The sequence below is a fragment of the Xiphophorus hellerii genome, chromosome 21 (genome assembly GCF_003331165.1).
Source record: "Xiphophorus hellerii strain 12219 chromosome 21, Xiphophorus_hellerii-4.1, whole genome shotgun sequence".
NCBI classification, from domain to species: Eukaryota; Metazoa; Chordata; class Actinopteri; order Cyprinodontiformes; family Poeciliidae; genus Xiphophorus; species Xiphophorus hellerii.
Genome location: NC_045692.1, coordinates 15194965 through 15202414, shown reverse-complemented (window position 1 = coordinate 15202414; position 7450 = coordinate 15194965). Strand labels below are relative to the sequence as shown.

The 7450-nt window shown below is 37.2% G+C and overlaps 1 long non-coding RNA gene across 1 annotated transcript; it reads left to right on the top strand.

Annotated features, from left to right (window-relative positions):
- The first annotated feature begins 5820 nt into the window (after nt 1-5820).
- On the top strand, nt 5821-7045 carry LOC116711587 (uncharacterized). Its single transcript, XR_004337276.1, has 2 exons — nt 5821-6050; nt 6567-7045. It is a non-coding gene; the product is annotated as an uncharacterized LOC116711587 (long non-coding RNA).
- The last annotated feature ends 405 nt before the right edge of the window (nt 7046-7450 follow it).

The following is a 7450-nucleotide window of genomic DNA, read 5'->3' as shown; positions in this document are numbered from 1 at the left end:
CCTGCAAATGGCCCTTGTGTTTATTCAGCTGCGAATTGGACAGCAGCCAGGCCATCATATTCTTTGCTTCCACAGCATATGTGAGGGCAATACATTGAAGTTTGCATTTGATACATGACAAATGAGATGGTATCGCGCAGCAGGGGGGCCGGTTCGGCAAAGCTCAATGAGGTACGGGGAGCGGAGTCAGGGGTAAGAGAAGGTAGAGTGGCCGAGAGCTTTCTTTGTCAGACAATCCTGCTGGAAGAATTGTGTTTTCTGTTGTTTGCCTTTAAAATTGTGGTGCAAAACAATATAAAGTATGTTCACAATACAACAAATAGAAATGTTCTTCTGTAAAATAAGTTAAAGGCTAATGAGTTGAATTGATAACCTGAGACAATGCCATGGTTTCAGGTAAACTAGATGGTTTACATTTGCTGTGAAAATGTTATATCAAGTCACTTGACTTTAACTTGTAAAAAACATACTTGTAAACATATATGACGTGCGGCACAAAACATCATGGAAACATGAAAATTTAAAATTCAACAAACTGACCATGTTATGTTCCTTTAAACCTTGCTTTAAAATATCACTGAAGATCTTTGAATCTGAATATTCCAGAATGAAAATGTCCTTCTTCACAAAGAATGTCCATGATAGCTGTCAGTGTTCCTCCAACCCATGCAGAATATAGGAAAACACAGTTAAAGGGGGATTTGACCAAAGACATCCAAATGCAAGCAAAAGAAAAAAAAAAAAACACAAGCCACAAGAGGTCACCTGATGCCTTTTGTAATGTCACTAAAAGTAAAGTAGTAGATTTAAAATGAGTTTTGCAGAAAAGTATGGTCAGTGCATTGCAATGACCATACTGCACTTTGGTTAAACATCAGCAACTTATCAGCTTTTTTAATGTCCTTTTAACAACAGTGTTATTGCTAAACACAACTCAATGACCAAGAGGTGAAATCATTACACGCCTAAGCTCTGATCACCTGCATGTGTCGAAAATGCTAAGGAGCCACCTCTATTTCAAAAAGCCTTTACATCTTGCATGCAAAAATATGCATTTCAGCTTTATTTTTAATCCTTGAGTTTCAAACTTGTACCATCCAAATAGTATTAACCTAGTGATTATACAGCACACTGGCTTTAAAAATTTCACAAATCATGCACACCTTTCATCTTTCACCCACTTCTTGTGACCAAGACCTTGGTCTGACAAAAGCAGATAAAGTGGCATTATTCCAGCTAAGGACTGATTTTTACTGCATTCATCCGGATATGTGACATTGAGAGGGACAAGCAGAACCAGCAGGGCGATTAAGGCCCTATTATCACCTGTGCCTCCAAGACATCCGTGACTTCGTCACATATCCACATGGGCAGGAAATCTGTCGCGCTGCAGACTTGCAATGACTTTGAAATCAACCTCTTATGATGAGTTGCAGTGTAAAGCACTTTGAAAAGCAAGATGGTGCTTACCTGAGTAGATCATCTGTTGTCACCGCTCGTCTTTGGGGAGGGATTGGTCGATCGCCTCCGTCAAAGTGTTTAGGAGGTGTACATATCAAGCGGAACATTCTTTCATCTCGCTTAAAAAAGGAGTGTGGCATTCATGTCTCCAGCTAAGCTCTGTGCTGACACCTCGGTCCTGATCGGTTGGCCTTAACTGGAGGTTGATCAGCAGCTCTCAAATTTAATCAGAGTGGAACCTCTTGTCAGTGTCAAAGCAGTTTTATTTTTTTTTAAGTCTAAGCTCTTTTTACTGCAACTTCAAATCCTTCTTTGAAAAAAAAATCTAATCAAACATAACAAGTAGCCTAAAAAGCTAAAGAAATAAATCTGTGTAATTAAAATGAGACATCTCAGTTATGAAAACTTGTTGTAGAAAATCCAAAGAAAACCTCTTTTAGCAATCACAGGGACTTTGTTTAAGGTATTTAGAATTATAAGCTTCAGCATAATTTGGAATTCTTGTCAGGTAAAACAGCTACATTAAAATTATACATAAATCTTTTTCAAAAGTCTCATGTTGGCTTTTGTGCATTATTATTATTCATCATAATCATTTTTATGGTGGCTTAAGTCTCCCAAGAATGTGGTTCTCATCATTTGTCCCTAGGGACAGTCTTCTCTTCAAGCCAACATCATATTCTCATCTCTCATGTGAGACCTAACACCTAATAGGGGGTGTCAACTGTTTTAAGTGAGAGTGTGAAATCCTTTTTGGTTTACCAGAGAAAAAAGTGTCTACATTTCCAACTTTACACCAAGTTTCTGGCACCTTCCCTTAGCACGGATCCAGTGGCTTGAGATAACTGACTTTGTTATAGATGCTGCGGCACCAACCTCACTTTTACTGAATGAAACTAGACTGGAAAATAGATTAATAACTTGGAAGGTTGGGGATTGCAAAAACTTCCTCAAAGTGAGGAATTTTTTTTAGGAATGTGGGTGCTTTTATTTATGACAAAAATCTACTAGGAAGAAAACAGAATTAACAGGAAAAAGTATTCTTATCAAGGTAGTTTTTTGAGTATTGTACTTAATTTTGTATTCTGTATTTATTCTTTGATAATATCACTTAATTTAGATTATTAAAACACTCTATCAGAGTGAAAGAAAATATCAAGAGGTGTCACTACTACCTTTTTAGGCACTCAATATTGATCAGTTGACACGTGTGGTTTGGAATTAACAGGAGTCAGTACTCTTTTTACTTATCAATAATGTCTCTTATTGCCGTTTTTGCAAATCTGAGAATAAAAAGGCAGGTAAACTCTGACTGTTTAACTTTAAAAAATGTTTGCATCACTTTGCAAGTTGTTGACACAAAAGCTGTCATGAATTTGCAAAACTGTCACTGTACAAATGTTTCACTCGAAAAATATCCTCGGTTTTTGTGAAACCACAACTGTCTATTATCTTAGCACAACAGTTTTGTTGGTGTAAATATTCAACTCAAAGATATTTTGCAACTTCAAACACTCAAATCAGTTGTGAATTTAATAAGAGAGATGCTATCATTAGATGATACTATGGTAACACACTAGGTACTGCATTTAATATTTTTGTTAGATAGGTTGCTGTGTCCCCTCTTCATTTTATAAATTAGAACATAAAATGTCTGTAATGAGAGAACTCTTCTACATTACACAAGACAAATCTAGCAAGAAAGAATGTGTCACTATCCATTCAGTACTTTAATTTTTCACCATTAGATCCATTTAATCACTTTATTTCATGATAAAATAGCAATAAAAACTAATAACAGGATATTACATCAAGCTGTTTTATACAGTCAATAATAGCATAGAGTGCCATGAGGTTTTATTTCTGTTGATTTTTTTTATGTTTATCTTACTGAAATAGTTCAAATCAGCCGGCTAGTTCTGCTATGTGGCAGATAATCTGGGTATTTAGTTTATTAAGGGAAAAATTCAAAGCCAACTTAAGCTTACATAAGAAAGTAAGTGGCCACTAAGTCCAATACCTGGTTATGTCACCAAAATGTCTAATTTACATCTAGAATTTGACTAGACTATTACAAAACATTTATTTATTTATTAAGAAAATCCATGTACATGCATGTTCTTGCTAATGATCTTTGATTTATTCTCTTGCTACATAATCCAAGGGTGCTTGAGCATAAGGTTTCGAAATAACAACCTGATATTCTCCTTGATGATTTTCATCAGAGAAGAATTCATGGTACTACTACTTTGACTATATATATTTTTCTGACATGCTTTTTATATCAAATGGAAAGGAATGCACACCTTCAAGATTAGACTTTTGTCTCATCAATCTGCAGAATATTCTCTCTCATTACCTGTGGCAAGTGAGGCCTGCAACGCTTTAGATCCTGCAGCTGCCAGAAGGAACTGACTATATGTGCTATATGCAGGGAGAGAGAGAAAGGCTCAATCTTTATCACCATCCCATCAATATCTTTGCTACATAAAATACCAACTGGGATGGTTTAACATGATGATTAATTAGTTGTGCTCTTACATTTTTCATGTGTACTCACAATCAGGCTACATTCCAGGGTTAGATGTAATCCCGGTGTAATACAAAAACAGATCCCACTTAATGATATTCATGAACCGATGTGTGCCCTGGTGATCTGCCTGTAGATTGTACCTATTGTTAAGTCTTTCTTATGTTCCCCTGAAGGGGCGTGCTAGTGTCTCCACTTAAAGAAATGACATAAACATACAGTTTCTAATAAATAATAATATTTTTGCTCTGTCAGGCTTTACATCAGGCTATAGCACAGTTACAGTAGTAGCACTGGTTACAAATGATAACATCAACTCATTAGCCAGTGCTATGTTATTTTTTGATGTAGTCAAAGATTCACGAGATCACAAACATCTACTCAAAAGACTTGATTCAGTGCAGATAAGTGAACAATTGTCAGTTGTTTTTTAGATAACTTAACTCAATAGTTCTTTTTGAAAGTGAGTACCAGTAGCCTGGTAAAAACCAGCACTGTGTACTACACAGAGGGTCTGGGCTCTCGGCTGTTGAGAAATGATTGCTGCCTTCCTGAAAGTGTGGACTGTGTTGAGGTTTTAAATTTAGCCTATTGCTAACTTTTGCCCATAACAATGGGTAATGTAATGTAATGTCGCAGTATGATACTCAGAAGCTTACCGGAAATTGCCTGTGCTGTAAGCAACCCTCCTCCAAAGAGGGAAGTGCCGACCTAAGTAAGGTTTACATTTTTGGAAACATGGCCAATACGAACTGCACGACTTTGTTCACTTCCTCAGCTGCCATTGCAAAAACTACAGGCAGACTACAATTCTAAAACAGCGCAGAAAATAAAGCATTGTCTCCTTCTGTTCACTGATTGGACCGGTCAAAAATCGACCGGAGACAGTCAAGGGGAGAAAGCCCAGTCTGTGCTGGGAGGAAGAATTTTGTTTTCAAGATGAATTGCACAGGGAGTCAAAGGCCAGGCTACCTGTAGCCAAAATTCCTCTACATGCTGAATACACAGTTACTTATTGACTGGGGCACTCCCTAAATCAAGCTGTGCAACATTTATAAGAATCTATAAATGCTCCATGAAACAATAGGGTTTACAGATTTGCAACTTTTTATTTCCCTCATGATGCAGAAGGCTCATGGATCTCAGTTAAAGACATTGGTAATTTTCCTTCCCCTCCTCTCTTTAGATTAGAGATTAGAATCAAAGTTAGTCTTTGGGTTTGTTTGTGTTTCTTTTCTTCAGTGTAGCATTTAAAACCTATAGTCGTTCATTAATAATTAGATGTAATTTTTGATTACTAGCTCTGATTGATTCTGATTATAATCTTAGCTGAAAAGGAAATATTTATCTTTGATTGTAAATAAATTCCATATATATATATATATATATATATATATATATATATATATATATATATATATATATATATATATATATATATATATTCCCTAATAAAAAGGGAAATAAATTATAGTGTACAGTGACTTTTGATAGATCAAGGGACTGATTAGTTTCCTAGCCCTAATGTTATTTAGCATAGCTTAAACATGCTACCATAGTAATAATACAAATATTATCTACAATTTTGCATGAAATCACCATTAAAGATCAACTATTCTAACTTTGTTTTCATGATTTTTTTTACATGCCATTTCACAGAAACATCATCTACAGATGTTTCTGTGAAGTCTCAAATGAAACATGTTTTAAAAGTTAAAAGTATTTTTTGTTTCAAAACATCAAAGCGTCTCTTACATTTGTCGTAACATAAAGAACCTTTTCTCTTTTTTTTACCATAGCACAATAAGATCCTTAGGTACTACGGTAAGTCTCAGCTCCATCTGCATTTTGAAGAAAATAAAAGGCCTTGTGTAATTAGTCGTGCACTATAAATCAAGAAGTGAATCTATTTTACCATGCCCTAATTGAATGTGCTCCCTCTTTTTTCAGGCGCTGTAGACGGACACGGAGCTCCATCGGATGGTGATAAATGTGGAATCCAGCACAAACAGTTTGAACCAGTCAGGCCGTGATTGATCAGCGCCCTCTGGGATGTCAGGTGGATCTTTCTCCTTCAAACCAGAAGATAAAAGCCTTAACGACTCTCTAGTTTTGTCTTACCTCCCAATTGCGTGTTTGTGTGTGTGTCTCTTTCTTCGACTCAGTGTTTTATTATTTCGCAGTCTTTGACCTTGAAGGTTCAGTGTGTGTCTGTGCTGTGATGTCTCAGTGATTTCTCTTTTTAAGACGCAAAATGTTCCTTTTACTCACCATTGAGGCCACTATACACACAGTACATAAATGCTTCATAGAAAGGGCTATTTGCATGAAAGTTTAGTTGATTTATGACTGGATTCTATAGCATTTTCTATAATCACCCGGCACATTTTTGCGGGGGCTTAGTAGTGACCGTAGTGATGCCACAGTACAGTGCTGTACCCGCACTTCAAAGCAGATTTTGTTCACACGCACCCTTACAAAAACACAGGGTGACTTCACTCACTTGCAGTGGCAAAGGTGCACCAACTGGGTTGTTTTGTTCTCATCTTGTTTTTTTCCTCTTTCTTTCTTTCAGTTTTCCCACCTCTTCATCATCCTCAATCGTTTTCTCAAAGCATTTGCTCCGGAGATTTACACTTGCAGTTGATAGAAAAAAGAAGAAGAAGAAGAAAAAAATCAAGCAGCAGAGTGAGCTCTGCTGGTAATTCAGGTTTGGTGTGTGGTACTTCATTGAGGTCCTCTCTGATTGTCCTGCAGTCGCGATGAATGTGACTCTTGGAAGCAAAAGGTGTATCAGTTGGGATCACTCGGCATCTGGCCCAACGCTCTTGTGTCACAGTGACCCTCCTGTCGGGGCGAAGCAGCGAGGGCCACAGCAGGGGGTCTCCCCTGGAAAGCAACATAAATTTCAGAGAGAGAATCAATAGACTGTGAGAATTGTGAGAGCTGCATTGGTTTGGACTCTGTGGCTGTGATGCAGGTGCTTTTGCTGTATGAATATCTGAGGATGCACATGTGATTTTTAACCAATAAAAAAGAGCACCTATAATCACATTTTGAGATACCCTCCAAAACAAAACAAAAAAAACATACCAGTGGGACCTACTCTCCCATAGGACGTAAATACAGCCGTTGCTCTCCGTATAGAAGTAAGGACGCTCTGTGGGGTGTAGACTTCAAAGCAAACCAAGGGAATACTCCAGAACAACTGCTGGCAGTTTCAAATCAGCATCCCGGCTGTCGGCAGCGTAACCTTCCACCTGTCTCTGGCATGAGATAACTGGAGAAGAAAATGTCCAATTTGAAACAGCATGTGTCAAGAAGCGGGGAGATTATTTGTTCAATTTGGAATCTAAATACATTCATTTATGTTTGTAGCAAATGGTCTGGAGAAATAGAAGTTGTATATAGTACAAAAGAAAAAAAGGAAAACGTTCAGTCCAGACACTGGAATTCACT